Source organism: Moschus berezovskii, chromosome 23, assembly GCF_049115385.1.
Source record: "Moschus berezovskii isolate FMDL1 chromosome 23, NW_MosBer_1.0, whole genome shotgun sequence".
Lineage (NCBI taxonomy): Eukaryota > Metazoa > Chordata > Mammalia > Artiodactyla > Moschidae > Moschus > Moschus berezovskii.
In genome coordinates this window covers 19,122,822-19,140,454 of record NC_142482.1, presented here as the reverse complement: position 1 = coordinate 19,140,454, position 17,633 = coordinate 19,122,822, and the positions used below count along the sequence as shown (strand labels likewise).

Sequence of the window (17,633 nt, the reverse complement as noted above, 5' to 3'; positions counted from 1 at the left end):
GGTTATTGATATTTCTCCCGGCAATCTTGATTCCAGCTTGTGCTTCTTCCAGCCCAGCATTCCTCATGATGTACTCTGCATATAAGTTAAATAAGCAGGGTGACAATATACAACCTTGACGTACTCCTTTTTCTATTTGGAACCAGTCTGTTGTTCCATGTCCAGTTCTGACTGTTGCTTCCTGACCTGCATACAGGTTTCTCAAGAGGCAGGTCAGGTGGTCTGGTATTCCCATCTCTTTCAGAATTTCCCACAGTTTATTGTGATCCACAGTCAAAGGCTTTGGCATAGTCAATGAAGCAGAAATAGATGTTTTTCTGGAACTCTCTTGCTTTCTCCATGATCCAGTGGATGTTGGCAATTTGATCTCTGGTGCCTCTGCCTTTTCTAAAACCTGCTTGAACATCTGGGAGTTCACGGTTCACATATTGCTGAAGGCTGGCTTGGAGAATTTTGAGCATGACTTTACTAGCATGTGCTGCTGCTGCTGCTAAGTCACTTCAGTCGTGTCCGACTCTCTGTGACCCCATAGACGGAAGCCCACCAGGCTCCCCCGTCCCTGGGATTCTCCAGGCAAGAACACTGGAGTGGGTTGCCATTTCCTTCTCCAATGTGTGAAAGTGAAAAGTGAAAGTGAAGCCGCTCAGTCTTGTCTGACCCATAGCGACCCCACGGACTGCAGCCTACCAGTGAGATGAGTGCACTTGTGCAGTAGTTTGAGCATTCTTTGGCATTGCCTTTCTTTGGGATTGGAATGAAGACTGACCTTTTCCAGTCCTGTGGCCACTGCTAAGTTTTCCAAATTTGCTGGCATATTGAGTGCAGCACTTTCACAGCATCATCTTTCAGGATTTGAATAGCTCAACTGGAATTCCATCACCTCCACTAGCTTTGTTCATAGTGATGCTTTCTAAGGCCCACTTGACTTCACATTCCAAGATGTCTGGCTCCAGGTCAGTGATCATGCCATCATGATTATCTTGGTCATGAAGATCTTTTTTGTACAGTTCTTCTGTGTATTCTTGCCACCTCTTCTTAATATCTTCTGCTTCTGTTAGGTCCATACCATTTCTGTCCTTTATCGAGCCCATCTTTGCATGAAATATTCCCTTGGAAACTCTAATTTTCTTGAAGAGATCTCTTGTTTTTCCTATTCTGTTGTTTTCCTCTATTTCTTTGCATTGATCGCTGAGAAAGGCTTTCTTATCTCTCCTTTCTATTCTTTGGAACTCTGCATTCGAATGCTTATATCTTTCCTTTTCTCCTTTGCTTTTCACTTCTCTTCTTTTCACAGCTATTTGTAAGGCCTCCTCTGACAGCCATTTTGCTTTTTTGCATTTCTTTTCCATGGGGATGGTCTTGGTCCCTGTCTCCTGTACAATGTCATGAACCTCCGTCCATAGTTCATCAGGCACTCTATCAGATCAAAGGGGAAAGGTGGGTGGGAGTGATATATTAGGGGTTTGAAATTAACATATACACACTATTATATATAAAATAGATAACTAACGAAGACCTATTATGTAGTACAGGGAATTCTGCACAATATTTTTTAATAACATGAAGGGGAAAAGAATTTGAAAAAGAACAGATATGTGTATATTTATAACTGAATCAATTTGCTATACACCTGAAACTAACAGAGCATTGTAAATCAACTATAGTCTAATACAAAATAAAATTTTTTAAAAAAGAATGAAGAAAAAAAAGATTATCTGTGAATGTGCTTTCTGTCTATAGCATAGCACAGAAGCATTAGAAGAAGTCAAGAAGTACTTTGTTTGAAAACCCACTACACAGGGGACAGCGAATCCTTAAAAATGATTTATTTCTGTTACTAATATCCGTTATTTCCAGATAGAACCCTCTACAAGAAAAAATAAGGGGGGATGATATTGTTACACAATAGGTAATGTGCAGATCAACCACTTTGGGATTCAATAGGCATTTTCTACTTAGAACAACAACAATGTCTGTCAATCTTGTGTCTCAAACTCACAACCAGTTCGTTTAGGTGTGATTCTCAGTGAGAAATCACTGATTTGCCTGTCTCTGTATGCACTATTTTAAGCTATTTTTATGGCTTCCTTCTTTTAGTGACTGACGACTGGCCTGAGAAAGGTCTTATCTTGCAAATACAGGCTTTGGTTTCACTGAGGAGACGCCAGCATTACCGCACTTTCCCTTTCAGTCTGCTGTGGGCAGGGAGTTTCCAGAAAAGCACAGAGTAATCTGGGTAACTCTTCCACAGGGTGTCTGTCCTTCCCTCTGCTTTCACTCACTTTTCTGTCCTCTCACTCCAGAAAATCACATTCTTCGCCTCTTTATGGCTGTAAAACATTTGACTTGAAGTTGTAAAATAGAACTCTGTATAGAAAAGCAAGTTAAATCCATTGATAGCACTCAGTTCAGTTCAGTTCAGTCGCTCAGTCTTGTCCGACTTTTTGCGACCCCATGAATCACAGCACGACAGGTTCCCTGTCCATCACCAACTCCCGGAGTTCACTCAAACTCATGTCCACAGAGTCAGTGATGCCATCCAGCCATCTCATCCTCTGTCGTCCCCTTCTCCTCCCACCCCCAATCCTTCCCAGCATCAGAGTCTTTTCCAGTGAGTCAACTCGTCGCATGAGGTGGCCAAAGTATTGCAGTTTCAGCTTTAGCATCAGTCCTTCCAATGAACACCCAGGATTGATCTCCTTTAGAATGGACTGGTTGGATCTCCTTGCAGTCCAAGGGACTCTCAAGAGTCTTCTCCAACACCACAGTTCAAAAGCATCCATTCTTTGGCGATCAGCTTTCTTCACAGTCCAACTCTCACATCCATACATGACCACTGGAAAAACCATAGCCTTGATAGCACTACACACACACAAAGAGCTAAATTAAAAAAAAAACAAAACTGGAGACTATCTAATGTCAAGATATCCTGTAACCCAAATGCTCACCTTTTGTGTTTGGTTGTGTAAAATAGTACAGCCAGTGCTTTAAAAGTCTGGCTATTTCTTGGAAAGATAGACTTATCCTATGGCACAACAATGTTGCTTGTAAATCCTTACCTAAAGAAATGTAAACATATGTCCATAAAATGACTTGTTAAAAATGTTCAGAGCCACTATTTATTATTTACATTAGCCCCGAATAGAAAGTAACTAAAGAGTCTCTCAGCAAAATCAGAAATCACAAATTTCCTTTCTTGAGAGAATAACAAGGAGTGAATTATTCATACAGCAACATGGATGAAACTCACAGGCAACAACAAGCCTCATGTTGGATGAAAGAAGCCAGACATAAGAGAGAACAGACTGTACAATTTCTTGTTTGTGAAGTTCCGGAATTCTACCTCGGCCCCAGGGAGCTGTGACAGTAGTAACTCTAGCACAGTGCTGCTTCAGATGAGATACGTGGGGGCGACTAGGGATTTACCGCACGTGTATCTCCAGAAAAGGGCTTCCCAGGAGGCTCAGCGGTAAAGAGTCTGCTTGCCAAAGCAGGAGACTCCAGAGACAAGGTTCAGTCGCTGGGTCGGGAAGATCCCCTGGATAAGGAAATGGCAACCCACTCCAGTGTTCTTGTCTGAATAATCCATAGACAGAAATTAAGACGACCCTCGACAGTGTATTAAAAAGCAGAGACACCACTGTGACAACAAACACCCATGTAGTCAAAGTTACGGTTTTTAAGTGGTCATGTCTGGATGTGAGAGTTGGACCATAAAGATGGCCAAGAATTGATGCTTTCAAACTGTGGTGCTGGAGAAGACTCTTGAGAGTCCCTTGGACAGCAAAAATCCTAAAGGAAGTCAACCCTAAATATTCATTCAAGGGACTGATGCTGAAGCTCCAATACTTTAGCCACCTGATGCGAACAGTGAACTCAAGTCTCTGATACTGAGAAAGATTGAGGGCAGCAGGAGAAGGGAGTGACAGAGGATGAGATGTTTGGATATCATCACTGACTCAAGGGACATGAGTTTGAGCAAACACCAGGGGATAGTTGAAGGACAGGGGAACCTGGTGTGCTTCCGCCCATGGGGTTGCAAAGAGTTGGACACCACTGAGCAATGGAACATGCACGCATGCATCAGCAAAAAATGACGAGATTGTGAACAAATGGCTATGATAAGTCAGCACACTGAAAACTTACAAAATACCCAAGCCCTTGTCTTAGACTGCTTTTAGGAGAACTTGATTTAAGACAAATGCTTTGTGCAATTATTATCAAGAGTCAGGTTAAATGTAAATTTGTTGCTACTTTTTAGTCATTAAGTTGTTTCTGACTTTTTGTGACCCCATGGACTGTAGCCTGCCAGGCTCCTCCATCCATGGGATATTCTAGGCAAGAATACTGGAGTTCGTTGCCATTTCTTTCTTCAGACGGTTTCTCTGACCCACGGATCGAACCTGTGTTTCCTGCTTGGCAGGAGGATTCTTTACCACTGAGCCATCAGGGAAACCCAAATGCAAATATATATATATATATATATATATATATATATGCTTAGTTGCTCAGTTGTTTCTGACTCTTTGTGATCCCATGAACTATAACCCCCCCAGGCTCCTCTGTCTATGGGGATTCTCCAGGCAAGAATACTGGAGTGGGTTGCCATGTCCTCCAGGGGATCTTTCCAACCCAGGGATCGAACCTAGGTCTCCTGCATTGCACACAGATTCTTTACCATCTGAGCCACCAGGGAAGCCCAAGAATACTGGAGTGGGTAGCCTATCCCTTCTCCAGGGGATCTCCAGGGGATCTTCCTGACCCATCAATCAACTGAGAGTCTCCTGCATTGCAGGTAGATTCTTTACCAGCTGAGCTACCCGAGAAGCCCAATATGTGCTGTGTTTTTCATGTTTCATCAAGAGTGTGGACCTAGAGAATTCCGGGTGGGCTAGTGCTTAGGACTCTGCTTTCACAGCTCATAGCTCAGATTCCACCCCAGTCAGGGAAAATGGGAACTAAGATTCCACAAGCCATGTGGCATGGTCAATAAATAAATAAATAAATAAAATGCAGACATGTAATTGTTCACCTCGAAGCACACTTCATTGCTTTCTAATTACCGTTTCTCATCCCAAAACCAGTAACAGATTTCCAGTAAGATTTATTTCCCTGTAAATTTAAAGAGACAATATATTAATCTACTAAGTTTTGATTATGAGGTTCTTAAAATCACTGCTATACCTTGCTAATCCAACAGCCATTAGCTCCATTTTTGTTGTTAACAGAACCCCGAAACTGAGTTTAAGAGTATAGGAGTAATTATCAGCTCTTTCTGTGTGCCTTTATCAGTAAATATTTTCCTTCACAATCTTATAACACATTAAAAAAGTAATTTGTTGAGATCCAGACACTTCTTTTCCTGTTTTGCTTTGTTTTTTTTTTGACAATATAAAAGTCAGCAGAAAATGGTTCTGATGAAGCTACCGCTAATTATGTGTCAACATTCACTTTTTTTTCAGTGCATATCTACATGAGTGAAATCCAAATCAAATGTCTTCTCAGGGCACACAAGCCTCACTCACTATATTAAAACAATTTATATAATCTTTTGGTTGTTTCAGGTCTTCGTTCCTCCATGTGGGATCTCTAGTTCTCTGACAAAGGAGGGAACCTGGGCCACCTACATTGGGAGCACCAAGTCTTAGCCACTGGACCACAAGGGAAATTCCGCATTCATTATTTTAATTCTGTGTTTTGCACTTCTGTTAGGAAACCATTGACCAAAACCACCCTCCTTGGCCAGGCACAATGATAACCACTTGCATGCATTGTCTCACAAAAGGATCTTCCGATAAGGAACAAGGTGTGACCACCGAAAACCAACTGGGTGGGAGAATTTGGGAAAGGCCCAAAGGATGGAGGAGACACCAGCCCACAGTACAACCTACCAACTTCCCAGAATCCTTCACTCTGGAATTCATCTCGGCTGAGTGACGTGTGAGCCACCAGGAAGGACCCTGAGTCAAAACAACTGGCCAGAGACGACTGGGAAACTAATCCATCACCATAAAACCCAGGACCGCGAACCAAGGGGCTGAGCAGTTCTCCAGGGCTCCCTGACCCTCCCGCTCTCTGCCGGGCGCCCCTTTATAAAGTCTCTTGCTCTGTCAGCACGTGTGTCTCCTGGGACAGCTCATTTCCGAGTGTTAGACAAGTGTCCAGTCCCGGGCCCTGGAGGGTGTCGGGTCTCCCTTCCTGGAATTCTTCCAGTATCTGGCTGTACCGGTGATTCACTCCCCTACCCTCTGTTTTATTTTTATTCTTTGGGTTTTTACGTTTCCCTGAAGTGCTTCCCCCTTCCTTCTTGTCTTGCTTTCTGAGGAACATGTGAAGCTACCACTTCCAGTTTCAGGTCTTTCCTAAGCCTGCGTCTGTCGCTTGCCCTAAAACATCTCTGGTGATGTTCTTTTTGAGACTTTGCTACCAGAAGAACTTTCCCAAGAAGGAGTCCCATCATCCAACAGAAGATGTTGACTATTTTCCTCTGTCGTGTCCAACAATATACACTTCATGCAATCTTTTTTCCTTGAACTGAGCCTCAGGGTCCTTTAACGAGGATAGGATGGGTAAGAGTCATCACGATCCTTCCAATTATTTTCCTTATTGATCCACATCCTTGGGCATTGGATCTGAAATTTCTATTAGTTTAAAAGGTCTTCATGTCTCTTCAGTGTAAACACATCATTTTCCTTAAAGAGCACATTTCCTGAAGTAAATTGGATTTATATTTCCTGAACTGGATTTATATGTAGGAAAGCTATACACACAGTTCTTTAGCTAATGACTGGAGAATAATATTTTTATAATACGAGATATAATAATATCACCATTTCTTTTAGAGTGACATGCAACTTCTGTGGAGAGAGTTTCAGAAACCTGTGTGCAGAGTTTCATCAACAACAAACCATGCAGTTTATAAAACAAAATACAACCAGCTTCCCAGGAGCATCTTATGTGCACCTTCTGATTACGATCCTTTCCTTTAAGAGGGAAATATTTCTCTGAATTTTGTGAAAATTATTTTATTTTTCCCATGTATGCATGACTTTGAATTTAATATAAACACAAGATAACTTTATTTATTGGTGTTTCTTTTGATAAATATTTTGTTTATGAGAATTACCATTTTCTTCTGTGTAGTTGTAATCACATCCGTTAGGATGGTTATTATAAAAAACTCAGAAAATAACAAGTGTTGGCATGAATGTGGAGAAATAAGAACCCATGTGCATTGCTGACAGGACTGTAGAATGGTGCAGCCATTGTGGAAATCAGTATGGTGGGTCCTCAAAAAATTAAACATATGATTACCATATGGTCTAGCAGGGACTAAAACAGCAATGCCCACAGAAGCATTATTCACAGTAGCCAAAGGTGGAAACAACTCAAACGTGTGTTGATGGATGACTGGATAAACAAAACGGAGTGGACGGACAGGACGGGATACTGTGTGCTCAGTCGCTCAGTCATGTCCAACTCTGCAACCCCACGGACTGTAGCCCTCCAGGCTCCTCTGTCCATGGAATTTTCCAGGCAAGAATACTGGAGCGGGTTACCATTTGCTTTTCCAGGGGATCTTCCCAACTCAGGGATCAAACCTGTGTCTCCTGCTTTGGCAAGTGGATTCTTTACCACTGAGCCACCTGGGAAGCCCAGTGGAATATTATTTAACCCTAAAAAGGGAGGAAAAGTGAACAAAGGCTCCAACATAGCTGAGCCTTGAAGATATTATGCTAAATTAAAATGAGTCAGTCACAAAAGGACACATACTGTATGATTACATTTATGTGAAGTGTCTTGTATAGTCAAATTTATAGAGATAAAAAGTAGAATGGGGATATCCTTGGTGGTCCAGTGACTTAGAATCTGCCTACCAATGCAAAGGACAGCTTTGATCTCTGGTCAGGGAAGATCCCACACGTTGCGGGGCAACTAAGCCAATGAGCCAGAACCACTGATCCTGGTCACCTAGAGCCCAGGCTCAGCAACAGGAGAAGCCACTGCAATGAGAAGCCCGTCCACAAATAGAGAGCAGACCCTACTCTCTGCCGCTAGGGAAAGCCCTTGCACAGCAATGGAGACCCAGCAGAGCCACACACACACAAAAGCATAAGAAAAAAAAGTAGAACGGTGGTTATCAGGGGCTGAAGGGAGGGTGGAAATAGAGGCATCATTTAGTAGTTACAGAGTTACAGTTTAGGAAGAAGAAAAAGTAATGGTTGATGGTAATGGTTGCACAACACAATGTAAATGTATTTAATGCTCCTGAACCACACCCTCAAAATGGTTAAAATGGTAAATTTTAGGTTTGCCTCTTCTACCATAATGAAATAGAAAAGGAAAGAAAGAGAAAGGGCAAGAAGCAAGAAAATTAAGAATGCCTCATGCCTGGAGTTGCTGTAAAGGTGTATGTAAGATTAAGTAGTTTAAGCAAAAAGAATGCCCAGCAAGGACTAAATGTGACCCCTGGAGTCTGGACATTGAGATTGGAGTTTTGGTTCCAGATAATATGAATTATAATCAGATGTAACATAATGGGTGCTTTCTATGTGACACCCGTTAGGCTAATTGTTTTATATGTATTACCTCATGGATCCTCTCAACAGCCCATTTTGTGGTTACTAAAGGATGATATTGTATAAAAATTTGAAATAGGGTGGTTTTAATACATTACTGAAATCTCAGTGTGGCAAGCCACTCCAGTACTCTTGCCTAGAAAATCGCATGGAGAGAGGAGCCTGGTGGGCTGCAGTCCGTGGGGTCGCTAAGGGTCGGACACGACTGAGCGACTTCACTTTCACTTTTCACTTTCACACATTGGAGAAGGAAATGGCAACCCACTCCAGTGTTCTTGCCTGGAGAATCCCAGGGACGGGGGAGCCTGGTGGGCTTCCGTCTATGGGGTCACACAGAGTCGGACGCGACTGAAGTGACTTAGCAGCAGCAGCAGCAGTGTGTTTACAAAGTCTCACACAATAGAACAACACCAATTAAAAATAGTATGTTAATAAACCTAATTTTGGGACTTCCCTGGGCGTCCAATGGTTAAGACTCTCACTTCCATTGTAAGGGTCATGGGTTCAATCCTTGGTCAGAGAACTTAGATCTCCCATGCCGTGCAGCACAACTGAAAATAAAATAAATTAAAAATAAAAAAAACATAATTAATGAACTTGAGGGTGGAGTGCATTTACATTGTACTTACAGTATTGCTAAATGGGGGTACCTACAGGGCAGTGAGGCTGTCCCTGCTCTGGGCCTGTCAGCCAGTCTCTCCTTTCTCCAGATAAGAGAAAGTGTGGGGTGTTTTCTGAGACATAGACAGCATTATCTTATTCTATGGTTCTCACTTCTATGCTCTGTTTCATTCCCACCTGGAGACTTTCTATCTCATCAGGATGAAAACGGGGAGGAGAGCTTTACATCATTCTGCCTCCTTTCTGGATCCATGTTTCTGACTTTGCATTCTCAAAATCCAGTTTTGATGTTTAAAAGATTTTATTTCAGTGTCTGGTCTCTTGCACAGACTTAGACTTCTCTTTTAAAATTAAACACTTGAACATTGCCCCCCCCACACACACATTTTTTTGCATGTTAGATATAAACACTTTGCACTGAGGGGAGAAATTTTGCTTTATATTCATTGACACCTAAATGTAAAAAGAGAGAGAGAGCAAAGAGGAAGTTTAGGGAGGAAAAAAGGTCCCCATTTAAGAATATCATTTTGACACTTTGGCTGTAAGGTATTAACATGACCCAAGAAACAGGTTCCATGGAGCTGAGATTTCCATGAGCCTTCCAACACAGTGGCTTCCATGCTTATATAGGAGTTAGCCCTAGGAACAGAGAAAATGGACACCCTGAACAAAAATACCCTAGAAAGAGATTTGTCTTTTTTAAAAATTTCTTTTTATTTAAGTATAGTTAATTACTGCTGTATAGCAAAACGACACAGTTATACATACATACATCTGTATATATTCTTGTGGTCATTTTCCATTATGGTTTATCACAGGGTATTGGAGATAGTTCCCTGTGCTACACAGGGACCCAATTGTTTATCCACTCTACATGTACCAGTTTGCATCTGCTAATCCCAAGCTCCCAATCCAACTTTCTCCCATCCCCTTCCTCCCTTGGCAACCACCAGTCCATTCTCTGTGTTCCTGATCCTGCTTCTGTTTCATAGGTAGGTTCATTTGTGTCATATTTTAGATTCCACACATAAGTGATATCATATGGTATTTGTCTTTCTCTTTCTGACTGACTTCACTTAGCAAGATAATCTCTTGATACAAGATTTGCTTATTTGTTTGGAACGGATGTTGGATTGGGATGACCAAGAACTAGGTGGCTGGGTGGAGCAATCCAGATCTCTCTGTGAAAGGCAGGCAACGAACCAGTTGGGAGAATTCATAAGGGTCAGTGATCTTCAAAGGAAAATTCCTCCATAAAGTCCACCCCAGCAGGGAGGGCAGGAGGGCATTGAAGGAGCTCTGTGATGAAGTGGAACAAGGAGCACGTCTCAATCAAGGTCAAGATGGAAACTGGAGTCTGAACCATGCCTTTCTTTTCTTGTAACAATAGATCACCTGAAACAGCAAACAGCATGAGGCTGACCATCCTGTGCTGCTGCTGTTGCAGCGAAAACAGAAATGAAGACTTTCCTCTCCTGAGAACAAGCAAAAGGAACAGTGAACAGAGATGAGAGAAGAAGCATAAACAGGCCTGAAAGCGTTAATCACTCCTTGCTTTCACTGTTACTAAACCGTAGCCTGTATCTCATAGGATGAACCTGACACTATGTAAATTATATCCGGTACCTACTGCCCCTTAACCCTATGCAAATTACATCCTGCACCTGGTGCTCACCTTCCCAGCGCTCCCTTTGCAGACCCCTCCCTTGTAGCGTTTTGCATTGCAGAGAGAGGGCTGCAATATTGTAAATCAGAAACAAACTGACCCAATTATCCTGCTTCCTGAAGCCAGTTCTGACTGTTTGAAACAATAAAGAAGAAGAATGCAAGACTCTCACTACTTTGTTCCTGATCACAGACCTCGGCCTCTGAGCCCCAGCTATATGATCCCCTCCAATTCCCCATAGTACGGGGACTAGCCTGCTATGTTCTTCCTTCAGCCAACTAAAGCCATCTTTTTATTCCTCCAAACTCTGTCTCGTATTTTTTATTCAGCATCAGTGGGCAGAATTTGCAGTTTTTGGTGCAACTCTGTCCCAACGTCAACCCATCTCCAATTTGCCCACAGTTGTTCAAACACATGTATGCCCTTGCCTTCCCTGCCTGGAGTGCCATCTTTCTAGATTTGATCTTTACCTTCCCATCTTTCAGGCCATGACTCACATGGCCCTTCGACGTCTGGAGGCAGAACCCAAGCACCGGACTTGGAGGATGAGGACAGTGCCCACCATGATGCCCACGAGGCCCATGGCCAGCCCCAGGGCACAGACCACAGTCTCTGTCAGCTCTGATGTAGGGGTTGGAATCTCTGGCTCTGAGAACAAAAAGACTTACAGGGTCAAAGTGACACCGAGCAGGGTCCTGTGATGCTCCTGTGTACAAAAGCCTTTCTGTGTCTCCCTGTTTCTTGTTTGCAGGAAACAGGCTTCATTCAGCCTCCATGACCTCTCTGAGTTCCAAGGGGCAAGCTCAAACATGTTATTCAGGGAGGGGAGGCGATGTGGAGACAAGGGAGGAGCAGTTAAGAAATAGCAGTGCAGCCTTGGGGCAGGTCCTGGTTCCCCCTCAAGGGATACACACAACACTGTCTTTGAGCTGTTTGGCAGATGACGAAATCTCCAACTAGTGGAGAAATTAACTATATGCTGCCCACGACACACTGACCCCAGACTGGCTGTCAACGGAAGGTTAATGATGCTGACTCCCTCTTGGCTCACCACCAGCCAATCAGAAGAAGGCCCAGGAGCTGATCACACCCTCTTTGATCACACCATTACTATAAAACTCCTCACTAACCCCTCCAGGTGGGGACACACAGTTTTGAGAGTGGTAGTCCACTGGGGCCCACTTTATCTGGCAAAGAAATAAAGCTGTTCTTTCTACTTCACCCAAAATGCTGTCTCCAAGGTTTGACTCAGTGTCAGAGTACAGAGGCCAGATTCAAAAGGACACTGTATGCAGGTGGGTTGGATGTGGAGAAGGGCGTGAGTTTTGGAACGCACGTACCCCAGTGCTTGACGAGCGGCTCTTCCAGGCCCCAGTGCTCCACTCGGCAGTCATAGAAGTCTTCACTGGAGGGAAGAAATGTGAGGTAACTGAACTTGAGGAAGGAGTGGTCACTCTTGGGGTAGAAGGTGGTCTCAGCGACACCTTCTGCAACAAAGTGTCCGTTGTAAAACCAAGTGATGTTGATCACAGGAGGAAAGATGTTGTCCACTTGACAGATGAGGGTATTGGGAATCCCCAGGACTATGGAGGATTTGGGAAACACAGCCACTTCAGGGATTTCTACAATGAAGACCAAAGATGGATTGGAATTTCTGACAACCGTGCCTTACGCTCCTTAATCAGTTTGGGGGAGGCCCCCCCACCCCATGCACAATCTCCCCAGCTGTTAGTGTGCTATTTCCTATGTCCTTTCAGACTCACTTTGCAGTCAGCCACTGCCTCCCTTTATTTTTACCTGTTTCTTAGATTATATATTGATTATTATTATTATTTTACTGGCAGGACCGTCCAACACTGTGACCTTGGCCCTTCCATCTTCTGAATGAGGAAGATTAGTGCGATCTATGGTGACTTCAGAACTGGTGCTGGCATCTTTATCTACAGGTGCTGAACTGTCCTCTGAACTGTGCTGTGAATTCTCTCCTGAACTGTCCTCTTCTTTAGGGTCACTATGCAGCTTAGAACACGTTCTTCTCACTGGGAATCCACAGGGCCGAGTGGGTCGGTGTGTGTGAGTTAGGAGACAGATGGGCCCCAGGCTGAGCAGCTGCAACTGGTCTCCTGCTGACGCTTCAAGACACGATACCAGCAGGAGCGCGGGGCCCTGATTAGGTGAAAGACAAAGTGACCACAACTTCCTCGTTCTTGTGGTCAAGGGGATTTCCCAGCCTGATGCACGTGCAGAAGAGGTCTTCAGTCTAGGGAGGACAAAGGCGGAAGGAGACGCCAGCCCAGAAGATGTCCTGCCGACCCCTGAAGATGTCCTGCCAACCCCCCAGAAACGTTTGCGCCGGAATCCACCTTGGCTGAGAGACGCATGCCCATCAGGAAGAACCCTGAGTCAGGTGAAAAATGGGCACAAGGGAGATGACTGGCCAGAGACAGCCCAGAAAACTGCCCCCATATAAGCAAGCTAAATCATCCCTATTGTGTGCAACTCAGTCCATTTGGAGTGATTTGCCCTTTATGTTTAATAGTAAAAGACTGGTTAATAGTAACAATGCATTGTAAAAACTTCAGAAGGAAAGGAGAATGTTTTATGGACCATTTGCTTTGTGTGTGGCAGTTTTCAGTTATTAGTTTTTAAAACCAGTACTTTCTAATGGGAACAGCCTGATAAAAAATTTGTCACAGGATTTTGAGACCCATTAAAAAACATTTAATTAAAAAAAAAATTCCAAACTCCAAGTTCCCTTTATGCTCTTCCACACGTACTTTGTTTTTAATAAATGCTGTATCGATTTCACAAGCTTGGTCTCTCTGCTGAATTCTTTCCTCAAAGGAGACAAGGGCTGAGGTACTACTTGGCTACTTAGGCCAAGAGCTTGGGAATATTCTCTTTTAGAACTACAAGGAGTGGGTTCTTGGAACTTCAGTTCAGTTCAGTTCAGTTCAGACGCTCAGTCGTGTCCGACTTTTTGTGATCCCATGAATCGCAGCATGCCAGGCCTCCCTGTCCATCACCAGCTCCCGGAGTTCACTCAAACTCATGTCCATCCAGCCATCTCATTCTCTGTCATCCCCTTCTCCTCCTGCCCCCAATCCCTCCCAGCATCAGAGTCTTGGAACTTAGGGGAGGGATATTTCAAGATTAAATATCTGAGGACTGGGTATTTGCCAGGAAATGAAATAGAAAGGTGGAACAGTTTAGAGTGTGTGTGTGAGACCAGGAACATGAGATAGATACCGTGAAGAGAGGCCGCACTTACCGTTGGTGGCAGGTGTAAAGTTGGAATTTTTTATCAAGATGTCCAAATTTCTTTTTGACATAACAATATTTTTCAGGGCACTCTGAATCTCAAACATGGTGATATTGTTAAACTCGGGCAGCCGCCAGACAGTTTCCTTTTTTCCCAGGTCCACGTAGAAGAGCTCATCTCCATCAAATTCAAATGTGAACTGGCCAGAGGTGCCGTACGTCTGGTAGACATTTGTGCCCTAAATACCCACGTGGTCAGCTGGTGTGTGGCCATGCCAAAGCAGGAAGGTAAGAACAGGGAGGCAGGATATGGGGGGTGGTGGTGGGGGGAAAGAATTGGATTAAACAAAAACACGTGAGAAATGGTCTCTGTAGGAGTGTAGGTTCATGTTTGGCCTGGTCCGATACCACTTCCTATTTCTGTCTTTTCTATCCTAGGGTTAAGGAGTGTTATGTACACGCCATGAGGTGTTGAGATGCTGTCTTATTCATTCTGTACCTCCAGTAACTTGAAGGGTTCAAGGCACATAGTAAGATTTCAGTTAAATAAGTTAGTAATGAATGCTTGCGTGTGTGCTCAGTCCCTTCAGTCATGTCCGATTGTTTGTGACCCTCACCAGGCTCCTCTGTCCATGGGATTCTCCAGGCAAGAATACTGGAGTGGGTTGCCATGCTCTCCTCCAGGGGACCTTCCTGACCCAGGGATTGAACCTGTGTCTCCTGCATTGCAGGTGAATTCTTTACGTCTGAGCCACTGGGGAAGCCCTAGATAATGATTCAGTTTCAGTGAAAGTCGCTCAGTCGTGTCTGACTCTTTGCGACCCCATGGACTATACAGTCCATGGAATTTTCCAGGCCAGAATACTGGAATGGGTTGCCATTCCCTTCTCCACGGAATCTTCCCAATCCAGGGATTGAACCCAGGTCTCCTGCACTGAGGGCAGATTCTTTAACAGCTGAGCCATTACATAATTTTAATTCTTAAGTTTATTTCTAATCACCTAATCTCTTACTTCTCATAGCACTTCTCTCATTCTTACCACACTATGGAATTTATTTAATTATGAGATGTGTTTTTTAAAAAAGTTATCTGTCTGATTGTAAGAACATGAGTTTCCTGTGCATAGAATCTTGATTTGTTGTTGTTTTTTGTCTGTGCCACATAACATGAGGGATCTTAGTTCCCTGACCAGGGATTGAACCCATGTCCCCCAGCAGTAGAAGCGTGGAGTTCTGATCCTTGGACCACCAGGGCATTTCCAGAAATCTTGTTTTATGCCAAGCACCCGGAGAAGTGCTTGATACCTCACTAAATATTTGTTGATTTAACGAATCACAATTAGGAAATGTTTTGAAGATTCCGTTGCATTCCTCTTCTCTTTTCCTTGACTTTTTTCCCCTCTTTGGGTTTCAGGAACTGTTGTCAATGCCCATGACACAGTAGGACAAAGTTTTGGACAGGAGACTGGAATTTAGTGGAATAAGCCACCTTCAAGAAGGTGTTGTGAATACAGAATGGAGGAGCCAAGGGGCTGACGAACCAAAATCAATCTGTATCCTCTGTTTAGAGCTTTACTGGCTGGAGGTGACAGAACTGGTAGTTTGGGTTGACAAGCTGAGACTAACCTGTTTTAAGTTCCCAGATTTTCCACCAACATTACCCAAATTTCTGAAACAAACAAACATGAAGTTACACTTATAATAATCATGCTATACTTTGGCATTATATTGCTATTTAGTCCATGGGGTCACAAAGAGTTGGACACAGAGTGACTTTCACACACATAACATGCACACACAGCTCTTTGTTATTTAGAATACACATCTGAAAATAGAGTTGCCATATGATCCAGCAACCCCACTCCTGGGCATATCCAGAAAGAACTATAATCCAAAAAGATAAATGCACCTTTATTTCATAGCAGCATTATTTATAAGAGCCAAGACATAGAAACAACCTAAATGTCCATTAATAGATGAATGGATAAAGAAGATATATATAGTTGTTTAGCTGCTAAGTCATGTCTGACTTTTTGTGACCTCATGGACTGTAGCCCACCAGGCTCCTCTGCCCACGGAATTCTTCAGGCAAGAATACTAAAGCGGATAGCCATTCCCTTCTCCAGGGGATCTTCCCAACCTAGGGATAGAACCCAGGTCTCCTGTATTGCAGGCAGATTCTTTACCACCTGAGCCACCATACTCCAATATAAAATAAAAATTAAAAAAATTCTCCTTCACAATTGTAAACCCACACCCCTTAACTGTACACTCACCCACGATGTCTTCACCTCCATAGGGGCTCATGATGGCAGCCAGAGCAAAAGCCCTCAGAATCAGAGCTTTTCTCATCCTCTTCCTCCTCCAAGGGTATCCTCAGGAGTGGCTGTTCTGAGTGGTGCCTCGCCAGGAAGGTGGTCTAAACAGAACTTCTGGAAGAAACCATGTGGGAGCAGCCCACGCCTCACCCTGCTCTGTCGTGTTTCAGCCCATCAGAGAAATTCCCTGAACTGACACCTCAGTTGCCAGCTGAAGCATTTTTAGGAAGAGACCTGTAAGAAGCCTGGAAAACTCCCTTGATTTGAATTATCTAAGGGCACAAATTCAAAAGGGAGCAGAAGGATATCATACATAGGAGGAATTATCAATGAGTAAAGCTCGTAGCAAGAAAATTTGAACAATTTTGAGAGATCCTAAAGAAAAAGAAGCTTGTGGCTTCCTTGTGGCTCAGCTGGTTAAGAATCCTCCTGCAATGCGGGAGACCTGGGTTCGATCCCTGGGTTGGGAAGATCCCCTGGAGAAGGGAAAGGCTACCCACTCCAGTCTTCTGGCCTGGAGAATTCCATGAACGTACAGTCCATGGGGTCGCAAAGAGTTGAACATAACTGAGCAACTTTCACACAAGGGCATCGATTCAAAAGGGAGCAGAAGGAACTTCCATTGTATAAATGAAAGGAGAAACACTCTGACCGAAAATTCCAGTTTCATGGAGCTTACCTCCTACACTTTGGATTAAACTTGTCCTCAAAAAGATCTCTACTAGTAGGAGTCAATAAACGTCCTTTTTTGTTTTTTCTACCCTGATATTTTTCTGCTTAGTGTGCACTTTATTTTTGTTGTTGTCTGTTTTAAACTGAAATTTGTGAACAAGGTACACGTCAAAGAGAATTGTTCCAGTTAGTTATAGGCTATGAGGTCCAATGTGGGGTTCAACATCTGTATAGCGTTAACTCTAGAATTGCTGGTGTGTATATTTGAAGCTACAGGTGGTCTCGTGTTCCACTGCCTCCTTTAACATGTGCCTTTACGGACGAGCAGATATTTCTGGGTCCACTCAGAGTCTACTCCGTTTACCAGGAAGCCCCCCACTTTCTGTGTAAGAAGACAGGCTTTTCATCAGATCATTCTGACCTACTTTCTATTTCGCAGAAATCTCTGGAGATGCTAGCAGCAGACAGAATACTGTTTTTTTCAGTAGTACTAGATTTCACCTATTGTTACTTTCA

At 43.5% G+C, this 17,633-nt stretch overlaps 1 pseudogene across 1 annotated transcript; it reads right to left on the bottom strand.

The window, feature by feature from the left end:
* Nucleotides 1-9,833: 9,833 nt before the first annotated feature.
* LOC129543392 (SLA class II histocompatibility antigen, DQ haplotype D alpha chain-like) lies at nt 9,834-16,424 on the bottom strand (annotated as a pseudogene). The gene is made up of 5 exons (XR_016036114.1): nt 16,404-16,424; nt 14,138-14,366; nt 12,207-12,488; nt 11,337-11,514; nt 9,834-9,839 (listed from the first exon to the last, which is right to left on the bottom strand). The product of XR_016036114.1 is annotated as an SLA class II histocompatibility antigen, DQ haplotype D alpha chain-like (transcript).
* Nucleotides 16,425-17,633: the final 1,209 nt, after the last annotated feature.